The sequence below is a fragment of the Bos taurus genome, chromosome 3 (assembly GCF_002263795.3).
Source record: "Bos taurus isolate L1 Dominette 01449 registration number 42190680 breed Hereford chromosome 3, ARS-UCD2.0, whole genome shotgun sequence".
NCBI classification, from domain to species: Eukaryota; Metazoa; Chordata; class Mammalia; order Artiodactyla; family Bovidae; genus Bos; species Bos taurus.
The window spans coordinates 66,259,207-66,283,759 of NC_037330.1; positions in this window are offsets into that span (position 1 = coordinate 66,259,207).

A 24,553-nucleotide genomic window follows, 5' to 3' on the forward strand; every position below is an offset into this window, starting at 1 on the left:
CTTCATCTAATGAAAAAAGTCAGGGTGGTCCAGAGTCAGAATGCCCCTTGGCCACTTTTTATGTTCATTCTGGCAGGCCTTTGCCTGAGTACTAACCAGTGCTCATCCCATGCCATTACCAAACCTATTTCTTAAGATCATCTAACAATGTCTTTCTCATTTCACAGTTTCTGCCCCACTGCATTGTCTGTAAGGCAAACTTTATAAACCAACTTTTCTTCTTACTCTTCTTTTTTCCCTTCCATTTCCTTCCTAAACAATTCAATCTAAAAGACAATTCAATCTGAAAGCTTTTAGGTGGGGTTGAGCAAGGTGAGCATCAGACCGGGGACTGTGGGCGCACGATGGCATCCCGGCTGAAAAACTGGACGGAGCCCAGGCAGAAAGAGGAGCAAGCTCACAAACTGCAAGTGGCGTCCAGTTAGGGTGGGGGAGCCCGGAAATGAGTGAAGAGAATGTCCTTGTCAAGAGACATCCCAGAGTGGATTGCCAAAGCCTGAGCAGGGTGAGGAAGGTTATCGATGTAGAGGGATGGCTAGGTGCAGGCTGTCCAAGTGGAGTGAGAAAGGTCTCTATGCATATGACAGCATGAGGTGTCACAGCCCAAGCAGACGGAGGTGTTTGGCTTCAAAGTCTAAGGAAGGTATATAGACCATCAGCGCAAGGGGTGTTCAGTGTGGGAGATGGGTTATACACAGGAGAACTGAGCAAAAAGGAAACATATTGAGCATGTTGGGAGCTAGATTTTTCACAGTTGGTGAAGGGAGTTACAAATGTGGAAAGGAAAAAAACTAGACTGAATCTTGTGGTATTAAACTGGAACTGGAGATATCTCTGTGACCTCACAGTTTCAACATTTAGATAGAAACAGAAAAATATGGATTTAAAACATATATATTACTTTTTCTATTGCTACTCCTGGATGAGTCTTGAGTAGACAAAGCAGGGAAATATATAATTATACATATATATGTAATAACAAATAAATAATATATAATATTATATTATATATTTTACATAATAAATAAATAATATATAATTATAATAACATATATTCCCCAGCTTTGTGCATTCAAGGGACCTGGAAGCAGTAATACTACAATAGCAGCAATGAGTTTATATAGCACCACGGTCTTGGTTTCTAAATATCACTCTATAATGAAAGGACTTAGAGATCCTTAGAGAAATGGATTATTCCAGGACTGAGGCAAGGAAAATAAAGAATGATCCCAGAACTTATTCTTGTGCTAGAAAGTACAGATGTGTTCAAAGGATGAGCTATGTCAAAAGGATATAGGAGCCACCTTGAAGAAGATTTCCCTGATCAAATGAGTATATAATTTAAGTTCAAACTAAATAGTGATAGAAATAGATAACTGTTGAATAAACTAGGAATTCATGAGTCATGAGCAAGAAAGCGCAAAATGACAGATAGGTAGGTAATTGATAGATAGATAGATAGGAGGGGGGACAGAGAAAGACAGGGAGGTAGGGAGGGGGGAAGAGGAAGAAAGGAAGGAAGAAAAAGAAGGAGAAAGAAGGAAAGGAAAAGAAAGGAAGAAAGGGCAAATGTTTGTTTAAGAATGGAATCTCTATTCTCAAAAGACTGCTTTACAAAACAGTTGTTAATAACAAAGAGTAATTGCAAAGATAAACTTGTATACACCAGTTTACAGATTAATCATTTTAATCAAACAATCACAAATCATTAAATGATTGATGAACACATTGTCAATAATGGAACAATAAGAAATCCTGATGCATTACAATGAGATGAACCCAGCACCACTTTTGTAATATTTCTGCCAAAGACACATAAATTGACTCTAATCAATAGAAAACAAAAATATACATTGAGGAATTTGCACAAAATAACCGCCCTATAAATTTCAAGGTTGTGACAGTCAAAATAAGAGTGGAAAAGGATTGAAGGACACTCAGATCAGATCAGATCCGTCGCTCAGTTGTGTCCGACTCTTTGTGACCCCATGAATCGCAGCACGCCAGGCCTCCCTGTCCATCACCAACTCCCGGAGTTCACTCAGACTCACGTCCATCGAGTCAGTGATGCCATCCAGCCATCTCATCCTCTGTCGTCCCCTTCTCCTCCTGCCCCCAATCCCTCCCACCATCAGAGTCTTTTCCAATGAGTCAACTCTTCACATGAGGTGGCCAAAGTACTGGAGTTTCAGCTTTAGCATCATTCCTTCCAAAGAAATCCCAGGGCTGATCTCCTTCAGAATGGACTGGTTGGATCTCCTTGCAGTCCAAGGGACTCTCAAGAGTCTTCTCCAATACCACAGTTCAAAAGCATCAATTCTTCAGCGCTCAGCCTTCTTCATAGTCCAACTCTCACATCCATACATGACCACAGGAAAAACCATAGCCTTGACTAGACGGACCTTTGCTGGCAAAGTAATGTCTCTGCTTTTGAATATGCTGTCTAGGTTGGTCATAACTTTCCTTCCAAGGAGTAAGTGTCTTTTAATTTCATGGCTGCAGTCACCATCTGCAGTGATTTTGGAGCCCAGAAAAATAAAGTCTGACACTGTTTCCACTCTTTCCCCATCTATTTCCCATGAAGTGATGGGACCAGATGCCATGATCTTCGTTTTCTGAATGTTGAGCTTTAAGCCAACTTTTTCACTCTCCACTTTCACTTTCATCAAGAGGCTTTTGAGTTCCTCTTCACTTTCTGCCCTAAGGGTGGTGTTATCTGCATATCTGAGGTGATTGATATTTCTTCCGGCAATCCTGATTCCAGCTTGTGTTTCTTCCAGTCCAGCGTTTCTCATGATGTACTCTGCATATAAGTTAAATAAACAGGGTGACAATATACAGCCTTGACGAACTCATTTTCCTATTTGGAACCAGTCTGTTGTTCCATGTCCAGTTCTAACTGTTGCTTCCTGACCTGCATACAAATTTCTCAAGAGGCAGATCAGGTGGTCTGGTATTTCCATCTCTTTCAGAATTTTCCACAGCTGATTGTGATCCACACAGTCAAAGGCTTTGGCATAGTCAATAAAGCAGAAATAGATGCTTTTCTGGAACTCTCTTGCTTTTTCCATGATCCAGCGGATGTTGGCAATTTGATCTCTGGTTCCTCTGCCTTTTCTAAAACCAGCTTGAACATCAGGAAGTTCACAGTTCACATATTGCTGAAGCCTGGCTTGGAGAATTTTGATCATTACTTTACTAGCGAGTGAGATGAGTTCAATTGTGCAGTAGTTTGAGCATTCTTTGGCATTGCCTTTCTTTGGGATTGGAATGAAAACTGACCTTTTCCAGTCCTGTGGCCACTGCTGAGTTTTCCAAATTTGCTGGCATATTGAGTGCAGCAATTTCTCAGCATCATTTTTCAGGATTTGAAAGAGCTCCACTGGAATTCCATCACCTCCACTAGCTATGAAAAGGCAAAATGATAGGATACAGAAAGAGAAACTCCCCAGGTCAGTAGGTGCCCAATATGCTACTGGAGATCAGTGGAGAAATAACTCCAGAAAGAATGAAGGGATGGAGCCAAAGCAAAAAGAATACCCAGCTGTGGATGAAGGACACTAAAAAGGCATATTTGACAGCTGAATGCAACATGTGATCTTGACATGGATCATTCTGTTACAAAAGGTATTTTTAAGATAATTCACAAAACTCAAATGGTATTTGAGGGTTAGATGGTAGTAATGTGTCAATGTTGATTTCTGAATCTAATGGTTTTACTGTGATTCATTAGGAGAATGTTGGCAGTAGAAGGAAATACAGTAAGTATCCAGGGGTTATGGGCAACTTGCTCTCAAATAGTATAGGAAAAAATTTCTTTGTACTCTTCCTGCAATTTTTCTGTAAATTTGAGATTGCTTCAGTGTAAAATATCTTTTTATAAATAAACATACTGACATAAATGCAGTGAAGTACAGGAACCTTCAACACATCATAAAAAGATAGAAGCAGAGATGTCAGAACAAGGCAATGGTCTCTGCAAGCTACCTGACAAGTTTTATGTGAAGGTTTGTAAAATAAAACCTAATTGTTCACTGCATGGCCATTTCATTTCTGGGTGTCTGGCTTGCAATGCTGATTCTGCCACTGTTTTTCAAGTGGCGCACACAGAGTAGGCACTAGAGCAGAAAAGTGACTCTCTCTTTAGTAAGAACACAGTAAGTTTCCATGTCAATTTGAAATGCTGAATGTCATCAGGGCAGCTTATGTCTTTGTTTACCTCCTGGCATGGAAAACCCTTCATGCCATCATGATTTCATATCCAAGCTAATTTTTAAAAACCAGAATTGGCACTCCATAGGTCAGTTCCAGACAGCCTGTGACGCGTGGTTTTAAGAATGTGCCATTAAAGAGATGGCAGGTACCCTAACCAAAGTGGCTGACAAGTTGATGGCCAGAAGCAGTAAATACACAGCCCAAGTTTGTATATAATGGTCAGCAATGGTGACATTATTTATGGAGTGGAAAAGCCCACAATGTAAACATACTAGACATACATTTCTTGGACTTCATGACTCTAGTGCTTAATCATTTGAGAGTTTTCATTAGAAGTGTTCTCAATTAATCTAATTTATAATCTGATACAAAACATTTCTCAAACTAGGTTTGGACCACTCCAAATATGAATCTATAGGTAGTCACCACACAGATGTACACATACCTTTAAGTCAACTCAGAAGTTCTGCTTTCAACACAGGCTCACAACTCCAGCAGGGAGCTGATAACCCATCCCAGGTAAGGGCAATCTCTTCAGTCATTTTCAAACTTAGTCATATTTTTCCTGTTGTGGTTTGCATCCTGTTGTGGTTTGCATCCTATCAAGCTCCTCCATATCAGGGGATATATTCATTTTATTTTTATTTAAGTGTGTTTTTGGTCTGTTTCTTCTGCTCTTAGCAGTATATTACAATATTATAATTATTTCTCCTGTCAAGAAATTTTTTTCAGCACCAGGCTGCATAGAATTCTGCTAAACAGATGATCCTATGTTTTTGACCTTGTTAGTTGACATAGAGTTGACAAAAGCTAATGTTTTGTATATGAACCTCTAACTGTTTCCTTTGCTTAATTCCCTAAAAGTGAAATCACTGAGCCAAAATGTGTAAACACATTAATGCTTTGATAGTATTAACAAGAGCTTCCTAGGTGGTGCTAGAGGTAAAAAACCCACCTGCCAATGCAGGAAACCTAAGAGACCAGTTTCGATCCCTGGGTCAGGAAGATCCCCTGGAGGAGGGCATGGCAACCCACTCCAGTATTCTTACCTGGAGAATCCCATGGACAGAGGAGCCTGAAGGTCTACAGTACATAGGGTCGCAAAGAACTGGACGTGACTGAAGCAACTCACACACACACACACACACACACACACACACACACACACACACACAGAGTACTATCAAATTGCCCTCCTGGAACTCTACTGAATACTCTATAATGACCTATATGGAAAAAGAATCTAAAAAAAGAGCAGATATATGTAATGTATAACTGGTTCATTTTGCTGTACACTTGAAACTAACACAGTATTATAAATTAACTATACTCTAATTTTTAAAAAATTCTTAAATATAAAAGGATATAAAAGCAAATTGCCTTCCCAAATTCTTACAACTTGTCCTCCCATGAGTTTCTTCCCTTCCCCCTTGCTGGTATTATTGTTATTGTTCAGTCACTCAGTCATGTCCAACTCTTCGTGACCCCATGGACTGCAGCACGCCAGGCTTCCCTGTCCTTCACCAACTCCCAGAACTTGCTCAAACTCATGTTCATCAAGTCAGTGATACCATTCAACCATCTCATCCTCTATCATCCTCTTCTTCTCCTGCCTTCAATCTTTCTCAGCATCGAGCTCTTTTCCAATAAGTCAGTTCTTCACATCAGGTAGCCAAAGTATTAAAGTTTCAGCTTCAGCATCAGTCCTTCCAATGAATATTCAAGGTTGATTTCCTTTAGGATTGACTGGTTTGATCTCCTTGCAGTCCAAGGGACTCTCAAGAGTCTTCTCCAATGCCACAGTTCAAAGGCATCAATTCTTCGGTGCTCAGCTTTCTTTATAGTCCAACTCTCACATCCATACATGACTACTGGAAAAACCATAACTTCAACTATACAGACATTTGTCAGTAAATCAATGTCCCTGTTTTTTAACATGCTGTCTAGGTTGGTCATTGGAGAAGGCAATGGCACCCCACTCCAGTACTCTTGCCTGGAAACTCCCATGGATGGAGGAGCTTGGGGTTGCTAAGAGTCAGACACAACTGAAGGACTTCACTTTCACTTTTCACTTTCATGCATTGGAGAAGGAAATGGCAACCCACTCCAGTGTTCTTGCTTAGAGAATCCCAGGAACAGCAGAGCCTGGTGGGCTGCTATCTATGGGGTCACACAGAGTCAGACACAACTGAAGCGACTTAGCAGCAGCAGGTTGGTCATAGCTTTTCTCCCAAGAAGCAAGCATCTTTTAATTTCGTGACTGCAGTCACCATCTGCAGTGATTTTGGAGCCCAAGAAAATAAAGTCTCTCACTGTTTCTGTTGTTTCCCCATCTATTTGCCATGAAGGGATGGGACTAGATGCAATGATCTTAGTTTTTTGAAAGTTGAGTTTTAAGCCACCTTTTTCACTTTCTTCTTTCACCTTCATCAAGAGGCCATTTAATTCCTCTTGACTAGTATTGAGTGTGATAATATTCAGTTCCAGCACTGAAGTATGGCAATATTTCACTTCAGTACCTAACTGGGTAGACAACTCCTTGAGAAAAAAATTTTACTTAGAGAGTCAATATCTTTTGAGCTCCAGGGGGTTTTGTTTGTTTGTTTTTAAAAGGCTGGTTATCTCCTTATCTCAAAGAGAACAACCTTCTGGATACTACCATCCTTCAGTGTTATCTGGTTAAAGTAAATTGCCCAAAAAGCAAAGAAATGTTTACTTTCCTGTACTTCTTTCTGAGTTCTACACCAATCACTTCAACTATTGCAACTCAATTCTTTTTGCCAAAATCAGCTCATTTGCCAACTGTTTTTAATTAGCTATGGTTGCAATAGTGTTTGCATTTTGCCCCCCTCCTCTTTTTAGATTTCCCTGGTGGATCAGATGGTAAAGCATCTACCTACAATGCGGGGGACCTGGGTTCAATCCCTGGGTCAGGAAGATCTCCTGGTGAAGGCAATGACAACCCACTCCAGTACTCTTGCCTGGAAAATCCCATAGATGGAGGAGCCTGGTAGGCTACAGTCCATGGGGTCACAAAGAGTCGGACATGACTGAGCAACTTCACTCACTCGTTTTAGAAACATAAATTTCCAAAATAATTACCTACTAGGCTTGAAGTTTCATGTTTTTGCTAATCCTGAGGGTAATGTTTTTTTCGTTTTGGATTGGTTTGCCATTTGTGTGTGTGTGTGTGTGTGCTTGTTTTGGAAAGTTTGTAAATCCATTTAGTTCTCTCTGAAGATCACATAGCCAAATAAACATAGATACCATTTTTGACAGCAGTTATTACAATACTGTATGTTCTTTTGGTTATTCGATTTAGTTTTGACTTATTAAAGTACTACTATAAGGTCGTTGACTCCATTCACATTGTTATAAAAATAAAGGTGCAAAGACACAAGATAGGCAATCAGGTTTAGCTAAATGAATACATTTAGAAAAAAGTACACTTAAATAAGCAGACATTTACTTAGGCTTTTCAAAATTAACCTTTCTCATATTGGCAAAAAGAAGAATTTCCTCTCCTCACTATCCCATTATTGTTTTTTATTTGAAATATATTATAGAGGGTAAAGTAGTATAAAGAAAGACATTATAAATTCAGTGAGGGAGAAATTCATATATTACTATTACTGTGCAGTCCTTTTAATGTTTGCTTTGGTATAATAAAAATCTCATCCTAATATTGCATAAAAAATCATTTTTGCATTTAAATTTCCTTGCTCTTAACACAAGATTCATTTGGGATAAGACAAAAAGAATCAAAATTCTGCATTAATTAACCTGGAAGAATGAATCTTCCTGAATGGTTTTCGGATGCAGGTTCCCAACTACATCACACTATAGTTTGGTCTAGTTATACAAAGGGAAAATAACCAAACAGTCGTATTTCTTGTGAACTCCTGGACTGAGCAATAATGTTAATTCAGGAAATGAATTCCACAGTTTATGAGGCTCCTCAGGATTCAGCTTGACTCTGTAACACTTAAAATTTTTTTTAATTTCAGTTTCAAAATGGAGCTTTTGTTTTCTGCACACATCTTTTTTTTAAGCCCAGAGTTCCCTCATCTGATTCTCTTGAGAAGGGATGTGGATAATCTTTTGGCCAGAGCAAATAATTCTGATACTTTAGGGGGATCAATCTATTTGCTAGTTGGGCTCAATGACCTCGCCTCTGCTCTATGGGGACCAGTTTCCACAGATGTGTCCACCAAGCTCAGGCTGAGCTCTGAGCACAACAGACAAGCAGAATTATAGGATGTAGAGTCAAAGAGATGTACTCTAAACCTGCTTCTGCCATTTGCTGGGTATATGGGCAAGTTATTTGACTTTCATGCCTCAGTTTCCTCATCTGTAAAATGGGAAGGATAGCAATATTTGCTTGACAGGATTGTTATGAAGATTAAAAAATGTAATGCATACAAAGCACTTTGCAAGGTTTAGAATATTATATACTATAATATTAGCTATTTTATTATCCTTTTTATTTTACTGTCCAGAAAACACTAATAGAAAACATAAAAACTGGATTTTTTTTAATTTAAAATTTTGGCTTATTTAAATGTTTTAAATTCATTATTTCTATGCCTTTGGCTATTCAAAATAGTTTTAGAAATTATAGCATTTCATATATTTAAGATTTAAATATGAGATTTTCTTACATATGCATTTTCTCACATATTAAAAATTTTTCAAATTAAAAAAAAATGACAAAATCAATATCTAGAGAGAGGGGTGGGGTGGGAGGGAAGATGGGAAGGAGGTTCAAGAGGGAGGGGACATTTGTATTCTTATGGCTGATTCATGTTATATGGCAGAAACCAACACAACACTGTAAAGCAATTATCTCCAATTAAAAAAGCTATATTCCCTATACCTACTTCACAATTGTACATGTGAATATTTTCCTTATTTGTTATATTTTGTTTTCCTCATGTTAAATAAATAAACCATTGAGGGGAAAATGACAAAATAGAATGTTTCATGTGGGAAGACTCAAAATTGCTGTAAAAGACAAGTACTTAAAAGGGTTTTGTTTTTTTTTTTTAACAAAATAATATTTTTGTCCTCAAAAAAATAAGGTTTTGAAAACTTTAAAATTACCCATGTGGAGAAAAAATTATCTTAAGGAGGTGTACTTTTCCATACTAAAAATTAATTTATTTATTTTTACGATTTCATTTACTAAGCATTATAAGTACCTACTATGTCGTTGTTGCTGTTTAGTCACTACGTCATGGCTGACTCTTGCAATCCCACGGACTATAGCCCTCCAGGCTCCTCTGTCCATGGGATTTCCTAGGCAAAGAGTGGGTTATTTCCTTCTCCAGGGGATCTTCCCGACCCAGGGATCAAATCTGTGTCTCCTGCATTGTAGGTGGATTCCTTACTGCTGAACCACAAGGGAAGCCCACCTACTATGTGAAATACCTACTAAGTAGGTATTAAGCACATAGTTCAAGCATCTGTGCTCTGCACCAAGCAGATGGAAGCAGTTCCCAGCTTCCTCACAGAGCTCACTAATACCGTTCAGCTCACAGAATTCATAGTCCCAACAAAGTTGATGCGTAAGTTCTAGGATTTATCTTTTCAAACAAATCTCTGCTTTAAAAGTGAATAAATAAAACATTTGGATTCTATTTACAATTCAGTTTTTCCTGGAGTTTTTCCCATGGGACTAGAATCACAATTTCTAAAGTCTATGAGGAGTAGTGATTTAGCCTAACTTATACTGATAAAAAGCCAGTGGCCCTGTCTGTATTAATAACAAACTAAATTACATTTTTAATTTTTATTTCAGCTAAGCTTTTTGTTTGGAATCACATAAACTACCACATAGGATAGTTCTGAAAATTAAATGACATAATGTTTATACAATAGCTAGTACAGAGATAGAATGCAATAAATGACCACCATTAACAACCTTATTTATAGCTATAGCAACAGGGAGGAAGAATCAAATCCACATTTTAGGCTGTGGCACAGTAATCTTTTGCCTTGTGTGCATAGTATGCTTCGTAGCACAAATTAAACCTGTATGATAACAACTTTCATATTCTATTTTAAAATATTTCTAAGTTATTAGGAGACCCTCTCTGATCTATATTTGCATATATCTCTTCCTCATAATAATTCTGAAAGGTATGTATTCATTTCGATGTTTTACAGACAAGGAAATTAAGGTTCCGGAAGAGAAGTCGTCTGGCCCAGTTTATAAGGTTAGTAAGTGGCAGAACCAGGATTCAGACATAGACTTGTCTGACTCCAAAGTCTTTCCATTTGCCTCTACTGGAAGACTTTTGTTAATAAAATTGAATTCATAAACTTGTTTTTCAAACTGTTCTTTCTTCTTGAGTCCAGAATTCCTAGAGACTCCAAAAAGATGTCTGGGATTTGCTAACCACTATTCCAACAAAACCATGCACCAAAAACTTTTTCTTCAGTTTGATTTTGTCACACAGAATAATTTCCCAATATAAAAAAATAAAATAAAAACTAAAGGTAACTCTAGAATTACAAAAGCTTCACCTTGACAGTTTAAGGTTTGGACTGATCACATACAGTGTTCCTTTCTCTCTCCCACTTTGTCTCTTGTATAACAGAAACCAAAGAACAAAATGCAGGAATCTCACATAGAAATTCCCTCTCTGGGCATCAACCAAACACATCCACAGCACTTTGTGATACCTGCTCTCCTATTTCATGGTTGAAAAACTACAGCAACCTTGGAAACCAGATCAAAATTGAGTGACAAACAAGTGAAAAGTACAAAACACCTTTTACTTAAAAATGGGGATATAGTCATGGTCAAAATTGTCACCAGCTTTATGTGATCATGTATGGTTGTGAGAGTTGGACTGCGAAGAAGGCTGAGCGCTGAAGAATTGATGCTTTTGAACTGTGGTGTTGGAGAAGACTCTTGAGAGTCCCTTGGACTGCAAGGAGATCCAACCAGTCCATTCTGAAGGAGATCAGCCCTGGGATTTCTTTGGAAGGAATGATGCTAAAGCTGAAACTCCAGTACTTTGGCCACCTCATGCGAAGAGTTGACTCATTGGAAAAGACTCTGATGCTGGGAGGGATTGGGGGCAGGAGGAGAAGGGGACGACAGAGGATGAGATGGCTGGATGGCATCACTGACTCGATGGACGTGAGTCTGGGTGAACTCCGGGAGTTGGTAATGGACAGAGAGGCCTGGCATGCTGTGATTCATGGGGTCGCAAAGAGTCAGACACGACTGAGTGATTGATCTGATCTGATCTTACTGATACATGTCAGCTTCTAGACTGACAAGGTAACTCGTCAGGGCCAACACAGATGTTTCAAAAGTTAGTTCCCATTAGGAGAGAGATGGAAAGGCAAGCTGAGCAGTTAACCTTGAAATAAACAGAAGCATTTTCTTAGGACAGACAAGGAATAAGGAATCTCTATGAAGTACAAAAATGAATAAGATCTGAAATACTTTTTTAAGGCAGAAGATAAAATTAAATGATTTCATAGCAAATCCATGATTTTCTTTAATCATACAGTGATAATTTTAGAGACAAACATTCATCTAAATACTCTGAATTTCCTTCCAATCTGATTTTTCATTTACTTTCTGATTTAAGAAATTTCTTAAGATACTTAACATGATTCACCAATGGTATATATTTTGTTCAATCTCTTAGCTAGCTGCAGAATTGTTACTATCTTTAATCTGCTCAGGACTTGGGCATCATAGTGGAATGGGGAGGAACACTCCCAGAGCTCTTTTGTCTGGTCATTCCAATCAGCCTCAGAACCTCAATCCAAGCTGACAGAGCCAAACACGTATCAATACAAATAAAACATCGCAAGAGACTTGGCAGGTCTTAGAGTGTTGTCTGAACATTTTCCACTAACCAACGCCAACTCTGCCACCACTTAGCTACTCATATTCTACTTGCAATCAAAACTCCAACATCTGGAAAGAATAATCTTAATTTTAACATGTTAGTCCTTAGAGGACTCATGAGAGTAGAGAAAATAAGAAGCCCCCCAAGAATGTCTAAGTCATTTAGAAAGTTAAGTTGTAAAAAATAGTCTTTTTTTCTTTTATATTTGCAGTTAAAGAGGGATAACAAAATTAAATGCACACAAGGGAGCTGTCTTGTGTTGGCATTTATCCTGCCTTATAAATCTATATATTCTACTAGCACTTGCAGTGGTAGCCAGAGTATACCCCAGTAGAAAAGAAAGAAGGCACTCAGTCGTGTCTGACTCTTTGCGACCCCATGGACTGTAGCCTGTCAGGCTTCTCTGTCCATTGTATTTTCCAGGCAAGAGTATTGGAATGGGTTGCCATTTCCTTCTGTAGAAGATCTTCCTGACCCAGGGATTGAACCCAGGTCTTTTGCACTGCAGGCAGACTCTTTACCATCTAAACCACCAGGAAAGCCCATTCCCCAGTAATTTCTTCAAATGGTAGCTTTAGCATAATGTCATTCTTGCTTGTTAAGTTCACTGAAATCTGAAGTGACTATGGATCCTGGTGGCAATCATACCAGGAAGCAAAAGACAATGGCATCAGACAGACCTGAGTTTTGATCCAAACTCTGTTTTGTTCCCTTGGACCAATTACTGAGCTCTCCAATCCTAGGTTCCCTCATCTGTAACAGTGGCCCAGTGGGGATAACCCTGCAATTTCAAGAAAATTAAATGGAACACTCTGCAATCTAGTATAGTGCCTGAGACATATAGGTGCTCAATAAATGATGGTTAAAATAAATTTAAAAGAAAAATCTACATGTATCAGACCCCTAAAGTTCCTTTAAAAATAATGAAGAGGTCTGTGGTATGATGTTCAAGATTAATACACTAAGCATAACAAAGAGCTTCCTCAATCTCGGTAGGAAACACTCACCAAAATATAGGAAACTCACTCTAAAGTAAAAGGATGCCAAAAGATTCAGATGCGGCCCTACAGTGATCACTACCAGAGAATGATGACTGAGCTCCACAGGTGTGAGGTCCATCCAGTGTCCTTGGCTACCTTCTGTGGGCCCCAAATCTCTTTCCCTGGAAAAGAATATCCCCCAGTTTTGAGAACTGAGCCATCAACAGTGCTCCAAGAGCCATGGTAGAAGAGGAGACACTGACAGACAACAGTCCTGGAGTTAAGGCAAGAAAAACAGAGCTGCAGCAATAGTAGAAGCTGCAGCTCATGGCCAGGAGTGCTCAGGACCCCTCAGCCACAGTCAACGAAAGACCAAGAATACCACCTGATAGAATCAGCACAAACCACCACTGTGATTACCCATGCTTTTGGTTTACTTGCAAATAAGGACTCCAGACAGGAATCCTATTTTTTTCAGTCAGTATTTATTCAGTCCAGTATAGAAACCATGGCTTGGGTTCCACTTCTGATATGGCTACAATTTTATAAAAAGGGAAGTAACTCTATGAAATTTTTGGTGTAGATAGGTAGCAAATTGAATGTGAATGGACAGGGCTAAAACTGTAAACAGTCCTGATTCCAGCACTTTATTTTGAAACAAGCACTTCACAGATCCTAGCTTCAGATCCCTTGAGTGTGAACTGAATACAATTCTACTTGCCCTAAATGCTCCACAAGGTAGTTCTAAGTTTATAATGAGATCATGTACTTAGAAGTTCTTGAAAAGGGGGGTATGGTTTTGTTGTTATTTTGAGAAACAAAGATAATTGACTAGGAAGTAGGATGGAGGATGCTTCAACATTAAAACATACATCCAGTCTAGAACCCTCTAAGACCTTATCATCTAGTCCAGGAGACTGACATGAAAATAACTATAATAAAGTATGTAGTTTAGATGACAAGACAAATTGCTACAGAAACACATTGAGTTATGCTTGGGAGATCACTGAAGATATGATGTATGAGTAGGAGTTTGCCAACAGAATAAGTGTGGAGATGTGTGTGAGCAGGTGGTTGGGGGAGGGGGCAGGAGTAGGACCCTCTAGGCAAAAGGGACCATGTGAGCAAAGGGAGAGACACATGATATGTTTGGGGATCTGCAGTATTCTTATTTGGCCACAGCCTAAGACACATGAGAAGGAGCAGAAACTGGAAAATTAATTGAGGATCAGTGTGCAAAGTCATACTAAGGAATTTGACCTTTTTCCATTAGGCAATAAGAACGTCACTCAGGGTTGTTAAGCAAGGAGAGTGACATAATCAGATTTCTGTTTCAGAGCACTCCCTCCAGCAGCAGTGAGCAAAACAAATTGGAGACGATTACAAAGGGTCTTCTATGTACTGCCAAATATGTATCTCTTAAGTGCTTTGCTCCAGGAGGCCAGGAAGAGTGTGTCTTGTTTATCTCATTGTATACACAGCGCCTAACATGTTGCCTGGCTTATGGCTGGCCTTCATAAATATTTGTTGAATTAATTCATTGCTATTGAAATGACCATGGAGATTTTTCGCAGATGTACTTTAACCTTATTTAACCCTCAATGCTGCAATTCATGACACTATTTTCACATATTTATATCCTAGTCATCTTTGTATTCCTAACACCTGACTCACTCTGCAGCATATAATAGGAGCTAATAAATCCTCATGAACTGGACTGAACACAAGATCATTCATAAGACTTGCCTAGAGGACACAGGGAATGTGAATACTATCAATCTTTAGCAAAATTAGGGTGTTCAAATCATTACTGGCACATTTCATTCTGACCTGAATTTGCAAACAGGTAGATCCATTCCTAAAAAGTAAAATAGCAGCCCTCCAAAAGCCATATATATATTTTTACCAATATGTGTATACTATGAATACAAAAATGTGAAAAATCAGTTAAGCAGATAATGGCAGAAGCCCATTACTGACTCCAAGGACTTCAAAAAATGAGTGAGCACAGTGCTTTAATTTCCAAATGGTGATGAAAGCATTAAATTCAGAGAGAGAAAATCAGTAAGCCTATGAAAATAATTATTAGTAATATTTGTTGCCATTTTTATAAGTAAAAAACAACCTCATAGTAATTTCACATAAATCAAGCTAAGGGTTGGTTGTTCAGTACAAGTTTATCATGTTTTTTTAAATAACTTCATGGCAATGTGTCCAAATAAGCTCAAAGACAAGGAAAAAAATACAGACACTGGTCTTTTTTTGCTCTATGTGTGAAACAAAACTGACTATGTTAAGAAGCTTACTACAGATAAAATTCTAAAATTTATTGGCAATGTTAGGTAAAATAAGATGCCAAGACAAATTTTATTTGTGATTAAGTTTTTTTTAATTTTTTAAACTTTCAATAAAATATTTACATAAACTAATGATTCTGATAGGTTACTTCTACAAGGACAAAATCCAACAACCAAAAATTTGAACATGCCATCAAATCAGTGATTCACCTTTACATAGAAAAATGAAACCCAATTTGCTGAATTCAAATTTATTTGCATGTGTGGACACAACCATTTTGTGGCAGAGACTTGCAAATTATATTAATCAAGACTTACTGAATATTAAAATGGGTTGCCCCAGAAGGCAATTGACTTGGGAAAAAAGATAATTCGTAAACAAATAGAGCTTAGAAGTCCAAGAGTTGCTGCTGGAACAAAAAACAACCCATCAGTCAAAAAATATAAACACAAGCCAGGGAAAGAGGACTTTGGTTGGTTACAAGAAGTAGTTCCAACATTCAGGAAGAGACATGTTAAATAAAAGAAAATAAGAGCAAACAAATAGCATATACATCCCCAAGGAACAAATGGAAAGCAAAAATGACCATGGCCAAAGGTATCTTCCCCTCTGTCTTAGTCTGTCAAGCTGCTACAACAAAATACCTTAGATTCAGTGTATAGTGAGGTCCTTCTTCCTGGCTTGGAGATGGCAGCCTTCTAGCTATGTCTTCATATGGTCTTTCCTGAGTGCTACACACAAAGGGAGAAAGGTAACTCTCTTCTTGTTGTTAAGGCCACCAATTCCATCACATCCTGCTGCTGCTGCTGCTGCTGCTAAATCGCTTCAGTCGTGTCCAACTCTGTGCGACCCCGTAGATGGCAGCCCACCAGGCTCCCCCATCCCTGCAATTCTCCAGGCAAGAACACTGGAGTGGGTTGCCATTTCCTTCTCCAATGCATGAAAGCGAAAAGTGAAAGTGAAGTTGCTCAGTCGTGTCCAACTCTTAGCAACCCCATGGACTGCAGCCTACCAGGCTCCTCTGTCCATGGGATTTTCCAGGCAAGAGTACTGGAGTGAGGTGCCTATCGCCTTCTCCTCATGACATCCTAATATAAACTTAATTACTTCTCAGAGGTCCCATCTTCAAATACCATCCCACTGGGGATTAGAGCTGCAACATTTAAATTCTGCAAGGACTCAACATTCAGTCCATTAACACCCATAAATCCCTAAATTTCACCAGTAGCAATTCTTTCTGTCATGTTAAGTTCCAGTGCCTTCCGTCTAGAAGTCCTCTGAGAAATATTATCCCTGGGAAGGATAATATCCTACCTGGAAGAGGCTGGAGGCTATATATGAGAACACAAAGTGTCTACATTAGGGTCACAGAAGTGAAATGCTAGCTGGCACAGAAAGAGAACTTGGGGTCACTGAGTACAATGAACTGACTTCCCATCACCTACACTGATAAATCATAAACACAACATCTACCCAAACTATTCCAACCAATTCCTAAACAATGCATTATGTAACTCAGGAATTTGAGGAATCTGCAATATGGTTTATCTTCTGACTAAGTACACACACTTAGGGATTGCTTCTTTGTTTACTTTGGTCTTATAGGTCCCAAGGACACAAGGCCTACTGGCTTTCAGAGTGAGGTGTTTGGAGAGTCTGCCTTTCTGGCAGGAATTTAAAAAACTGGAGCTCTGCATGTGAAGTCCAAACTTCACTCTTCAGAGAGAAGCCTGGAGTTGAGGGTTCCCTCCCAATTGCATGGTGCTCCACTGCAGTGGGCGTATGGCAGGAGTGTGCCTCAGCCTTGTCTCTATGTTTCTATGTGAGTATTTTCTCAGTTGTCAGATGTGTAAGAGTCGCCCAGCTAGTTTCTGGCTCCCCTTAGAAGGAATCGCTCCACGTGTAGCTGTATATCCCCTGTGTGCACAGGAAGAGTGAAGTCAGGAGCCTCCTGTGTTGCCATCTTAGATGACTCTCTTTGTGAACTCCAGCATGAGATATGAATAAAATCAGATATCTTACCATTAAAAAAGTGAAAATTAGTTCCTCAACAAACCACTTTTCATACACTTGAATTTCTCTGGTAATATAGCATGATGTATTTTTTTCATTTTTTAATAGAACTGAAATTCAAAACTATAAAACTTTTAAAATGATACAAATGAACTTATACACAAAACAGAAAACTTATGGTTACCAAAGGGGAAAGGGAAAGAGGGACAAATTAGGAGTTTGGGATTAACATATACATACTACTGTGTATAAAATAGATAGCCACCAAGGACCTACTGTGAAGCACAGAAACTATATTCAATATTTTATAATAACCTACAAAGGAAAAAATCTGAAAAACAATATATATGTGTGTATATATATTAATACATATATATGAATAACTGACTTTGCTGTATACCTAAAACTAATGCAACACTATAAAGCAACTATACTTCAATTAAAAATAAATAAAATATAGAAAGAATATTCATCCAAAGTGTCCTATCAAAGATAACTGGAGCTAACATTTTAATGTATTTCCATTGGGTTTTTCCCTGTCTATAATTGTAAATATAAATGAGTCCAGATTTTTCTGAATCTGAAGTCAAACAACATTGCAGTAAATATGCATAAAACTTTATTTTTCTCTACTGTTTGCTCTTTAAATATTTTTTCCTTCAGATATATTTCCAAGAGAGGGAGAACATGAAGCCAGAAGTGGGCCAAGGGAAAAAAACTGGTCCAAACATGATGCATATAACTAAGTTGTCTTTCAAAAGAAAAGAAGTTAGTTGCTCAGTCATCTCCATCTTTTTGTAACCCATGGACTGTAGCCCGCCAGACTTCTCTGTCCATGGAATTTTCCAGGCAAGAATACAAGAGTGGGTTGCATTCCCTTCTCCAGGGGGTCTTCCGGACACAAAGATCTAACCTGGATCTCCTGCACTGCAGGAAGATTCTACACCATCTGAGCCACCAGGGAAGTTGTCTTTCAAAAATAGAGGCAATTGCCTCTTCTGCTCTCCCCATAGATATTAGAATATTATCACTCTTTTAATATTTGTGTATTTAATAAGTGAAAAAGAAGCCTCGTTTTGTCTTAGTTTTTATTTATCTGATTATTAGCTGTACCAAAGATTATTCCATATGTTTATTGTTTAGTCATGCTTCTTAACTTTTTTCTATTCATTTCCTTTAACTATCTTGAGATCTCAGAACTTTCATCAATAGTTTCTATATACAATTTCTATTTCTATATATATTAAAAATAATACTAGTTTATCATATTTGTTATAACTTCTAATTTTTATTTATTTTTAAATTTTTGTTATGTTCTTTAAGTACATAAAGATATTTTAAATATTGTATATTCAAATATTTGTGTAAAACTTCCCATTTTCTGGCACAATATATTTCAAAAAAAGAAAATACCTTACCCCCAGCTCCTTTGGGGTAAAAAAAATTAAAGGCATGATCTTGACATATGTAATGTGAGGTCTTGTTTGTTTTTTTTTTTTTTTTTACTAGAAAAGGGTAACAAACCCTAAGATATGACCTCTGCAGGATCAGGCTCAAATAGAAGAGTGCAAAGCATGGAATAGAATAACAGCCATCTTCCCAGATCAGTCAGTTAACTAAAAGGAATCACTCAAAACCAGAGAAAAATGCATGTCTAGTACTTTCCAAATCTAAGAATCTCACCACTATTTTTTCTGGGAAATCTTGCCATACCCAAAGACCACAAACCACTTCTAGGCCTTCATAATAGTAGAGAAATTATGCCAACCAAGCTTTGAAATTCACAATATACAAATACAAGATAATAATCACAGTTGGGCAACCACACACCACTATCAATATGCTTACTCAATTGATTACCAGGAAGAAGACAAAGCTATTCTAGAGATAATGCCATTTTATTTTTCCATCTGAAATATCTTTCTGCCTTTTCCCCTGTTGTTGCTGTTGTTTAGTTACTAAGTCATGTCCAACTCTTTGTGACCCCATGAAGCACACCAGGGTCCCCTGTCCTTCACTAACTCCCAGAGTCTGCTCAAATTCATGTCCATTGAGTCAGTGATGGACTAACTAGACTAGTCAATCAGTCTAACCATCTCTACCTCTGTCACTCTCTTCTCCTTTTGCCTTCAATCTTTCAATATTACCTCCACCAATTAAAAACATTCAATATTCAGATAATTGCCCCTTCTTCCATCAAATTGTTCATGATCACTCTTAAATACAATCTCTCCTCTTGGGAATGCCTTATTGTGTATCCTGCCTATGTGGGCATATAATAGAACCCGATTTTATAGTTTTTTTCTACACTTGGGTTTTTTTTTGTTTGTTTGTTTGTTTTGTTTTTTTCAAAAATAGAGTTTATTTTTGGAAGCCCTAGGTTTATGCTAAAATCAAGCAGAATGTTTACAGAGTATTCCTTGACAACTGTCCTCTCACACACAGTCTTCTTCACCAACATCCTGCACCCTACTAGCACGTATGTTATAACCAATACATCTACACTGACATGTAATTATCATCCAAAATCCACAGTTCACATTTGAGTTCAGTCTTGGTGTTGTACACTCTATGGGGTGTTTGTTTGTTTGTTTTAATTTATGTATTTTAATTGGAGGCTAATTACTTTACAATATTGTAGTGTTTTTTGTCATAAATTGACATGAATCAGCCATGGGTTTACATGTGTTCCCCATCCTGAAACCCCCCTCCCACTTCCCTCCCGATCCCATCACTCTGGGTCATCCCAGTGCACCAGCCCTGAGCACCGTGTCTCATGCATCATGGACTGGCGATCTGTTTCACATATGATAATATACACGTTTCAATGCTATTCACTCGGATCATCCCACCCTCGCCTTCTCCCACAGAGTCCAAAAGACTGTTCTGTACATCTGGGCCTCTTTTGCTGTCTTATATACAGGCTTATCATTACCATCTTTCTAAATTCCATATATATATGTGTTAGTATACTGTATTGGTGTTTTTCTTTCTGGCTTACTTCACTCTGTATAATAGGCTCGTTTCATCCACCTCATTTGAACTGATTCAAATGTATTCTTTTTAATAGCTGAGTAATATTTCCATTGTGTACATGTACCGCAGCTTTCTTATCCATTCATCTGCTGATGGACATCTAGGTTGCTTCCATGTCCTGGCCATTGTAAACAGTGCTGCAATGAACATTGGGGTACATGTGTCTCTTTCAATTCTGGTTTCCTCAGTGTGTATACCAAGCAGTGGGATTTCTGGGTCATATCGCAGTTCTATTTCCAGTTTTTCAAGGAATCTCCACACTGTTCTCCATAGTGGCTGTACTAGTTTGCATTCCCACCAACAGCGTCTATACTTGGTTCAATCCCTCCTTCTTATCACACACACCAGTACCACCATTGCCACCTTCATCAATATTAGACTGCAGCACTGACATCTCATATGCTTTTATGACATGTTAAAAGCTTTTATGGTCCTTGAATATAGTAAATACTGACACAATACTTTTTTATGTAAACAGATGAAATATTTTAATGCACACGTTCTTTTGCTATTTAATAAATAAAACAAATTCCTTTAGGACAAATAGTTCTCATAGTAATTTTTTGTGATCATAGTCACTTTTAAGTTACCATTAATCATGAAGGGATTCAGGGACTGCTTTCTCCAGTAGTCCTATACCTGCCTTAGGAGTGCACTTCACTTTACTGTGGTGAATGAACATAGACGGCAAATTTTCTGCAGAGAGGAGCCATAGAACAGATGCACACATGAAAACATACTCACTCAGCTGAGTGAGTATGCTCGTCTTTCAGCCTTTCCCTGATCTTCAGTCTTGCCCATGATTGATCTCCTTCAGCCTCAAAGCTGGGTCATTCTTTTGCCCCATATATAGGTCACGCTTTATTTCAGCTTTCCAGGTCTGTGGAGAAGCAGAGTTCTCTTCTTATTCTGGCCAGGTCCTGAGGTCCTTCTTTGTTATTTTAGGTTCTAAACTTCTAGAAGTCAATAGAACTTTAATTCTCCTTAACACTTCCCATGAAGATTCTTTATTTTATGATCTTATAACCCTAGTCAAAGTCCTCCTCTCAGGTGGCACAGTGGTAAAGAATCTGCCTAGCAAATCAGGAGACACAAAGATGCAGGTTTGAACCCCAAGTCAGAAAGATCCTCTGAAGCAAGCTTACCTGAGTATTCTTCTTTAAACAAATATTTATTGAGCCATATGCTCAGTACTAGAGAGACATGGTATGCTTGGGAGACACAGCTGCTGTCTTAGCAGACCTAAGAGTAATAGGAAAGGTGTACAATTAACAAATTTTTAAAAATGAGTTAGTTAATTGATGCCTTAATTTTTAAAAATTATATATATATATATATATATATATATATTTCTGTGGATTCATCTACAAAACTTACATTGATCTTCCTTTTATAGGAGCAAGCCTCTGTGTTCCAGAGTTTGTAGCTCTTTGTCTAAGGAGCTTGACTGATGTTTATTTGAATGTGTAGGTCAAGTAAACAAAAAAACCAAGCCAAATGAGCTGACAGGGTGATAGACACTGAAAGTGATGCTTGGAAGACAAAGGGTAATTGTCCAAACCCACAGTTCAGAGTGGGGGTTTGCCATGGAGGGAATAAAGGAGATTATTACAGCAGTTCATACCCAACACCCTGGATGTGGCAAAACTCCTAGATGGAGGAAGATACAAGAATGCCTAAGATGCCAGCAATAATGTCTTGGCTTCAAAAATAGCATAGCACAAAGTAAGTGGGTAACCAGTGGAGTCTCTGCCTTTGAAAGGACCAGAGCCTCTCAGGGGTGACCTTAACAAACCCCCGACCCCTCCCACATTTGTCCTGTACTGCACAAGACTAGGGCCCTGATCCAAACCAAAGGAGGAGGATAGATCTCAGAAAATGTCTGAAATTATATCTCTTGCCAGCCTTGGAAAAGGAACTGAAAGCTAGACTTTTAACAAAGAATAATATGATATTTCTTACACTCTGTCACAAACAATTCAATTATTTATTACACAACTAATTATAACAAATTGTGAGAAGTTATCTGAATGCCTGGTCTTCACTAGTCTATCCCAGACTCTCTCCAAGTTTCTCTCTCTCCCTTTGAGTCTGATTTCTTTACAACTCCACCCTTCTCATCAGTCTCACCAGTCCATAGAGCTGTCAGAATTCATTTCTGCCAGTCCCAGTATAGATTATAATACTCATTCAGTTCCTTCTTCCTGCCTTGACAAAATGTCCCCTTGTCCATTAATAGAATTAATAAACAACTCTATTTGTTTTCATATTGGGTTGTTCATTAATTCTAACAGGGTAACACAGCTTTTCATACACAAGGCCAAAGAAAAGTATTTTCTTATTTGAAAGTCATTCTCTTTAGGGTTGAGTACCTAGTATGTTGAACACAGACTTTGTAAGGTGTACAAATAGAGAAATGGAGGAGGAGAAGGATACAAACACAGTCGTCCAGATCAGACAAATTCACCCTGGTGAGCCATGCAGTAGCAAATATTGCAGCCAAATTACCTTAAATTCTATTGCTAAGCTAAAACCTCATATTTGTATGCATACAAATTACCATCTGTAATGGTGACTGACCCTTAGAGTTTACCCTCCAAGGATATCTGCATTTTAAAAGAAGAATTTGATATAAACAAATGACATTCAAATCAGTAGGTGCTGATGTGGTATCAGAAATTCAGGAACCTCACCCCACTACTTCCTCCAGCAGCCAGGAGCAATGGAGTCATGCTTGTCACCCCACCTGAGACACCTCAGCTGCTGTGTTATTCCAGCTGGCTTTCACTACACTGTCACTTGAGTACCATCTCTTGAATATCCCTACATGGAAATGAATTGGTATTTCCTGGTACAGTGGGGATGCTGAATGGGGATAAGGATATATGGCCTGCACAAAGATGGGCCCAGCTGTTAAATCCCAGCTCTGCCATGCAGGATGGGGAAGTGGAAGGAAAATGCCTCCTCCAGCAGGATTAGTGTCAGGATCCAAACTGGTGAAAATCAAGGAAAGTCAAACTGACCAAAAGGTGGCAGCCCATCAAAGCCAGTAATACTGCCCACTTCTTTGTGACCCACCACTCCACAAGTATCTGTTGGCCTGCAAATTCTTTATTTAACAAGATACAAGACAATAAGTACATCAAATAGACAGCATTTACCCTTTCAACATTCAGCCAATGACCTTCTCTGTGCACACTCTATGGGGGATATTATATGAGATGATAAGGACATTCCTACTGCACATTAGAATTTTGGAGGTGCTCACACATGCATTAACTAACTGAATTCTTAAAACCAACCTGTGCAGAACACAGCCTAATGCCCGTTTAGAGGAAACTAAATTGGTGATGGCCAGGGAATTCTGATGTGCTGCAGTCCATGGGGTCACAAAGAGTCAGACACAACTGAGCGACTGAACTGAATTGAAACTAAGGCTCAGGAAGGGAGGGTGTTCTAGGTCATGATAAAAGAAAGAGCTCAGACTAAATGCCATTTGTTCATTTTATTCATTCATAGAGTGCTTGGAATTTTTCAGAATTGATTTTAGTATAAATCTGTCATCTTTTAGAAAAGATGAGGCCAGAGAATTCAGGGGCTTGTGAGAGGAAAGAACATGTATTTCATTGGCATGGTCTCCTAGGACAGCAACTGCTCTCTTAGACACAGAAAGAGGCACAGAAGGTAGAAAAGAGAACTTCACCTCCTTCAAACTGTACTTTCCCTTTTTCCTCAGCTCCCAGAAGTCTACAGACTGATCACCCTGGAAAGCCAGGCAGCCAGCAGCCAGACGTTACACTGGCACTGAGCTTCCACTTCACACTCTGGTTTCATCTCCACAACATCTCCACGAGTAGGTGATAAAACCCTCACTTTACAAATGAGAAAACAGAGAGGAATATGAAGCCACCGACCTGCTACTGGGTCTGCCCACCAGCCTGCTTTCCCGCCACCATCCTCCCACTGTCATGGTTCTAGTACATCCAGACCCTGATTTTCTCCTTCCTGTACTTCTGCAACAGTTCCATTGGACATTCTTTTTTTAAAATGTATGTGTACATTTAGTGAGCACCAAAAGTGGGCCAGGTTCCATGCTGGACATCGGAGAGAGAATGATGAGCGTGAGTTAGTGCC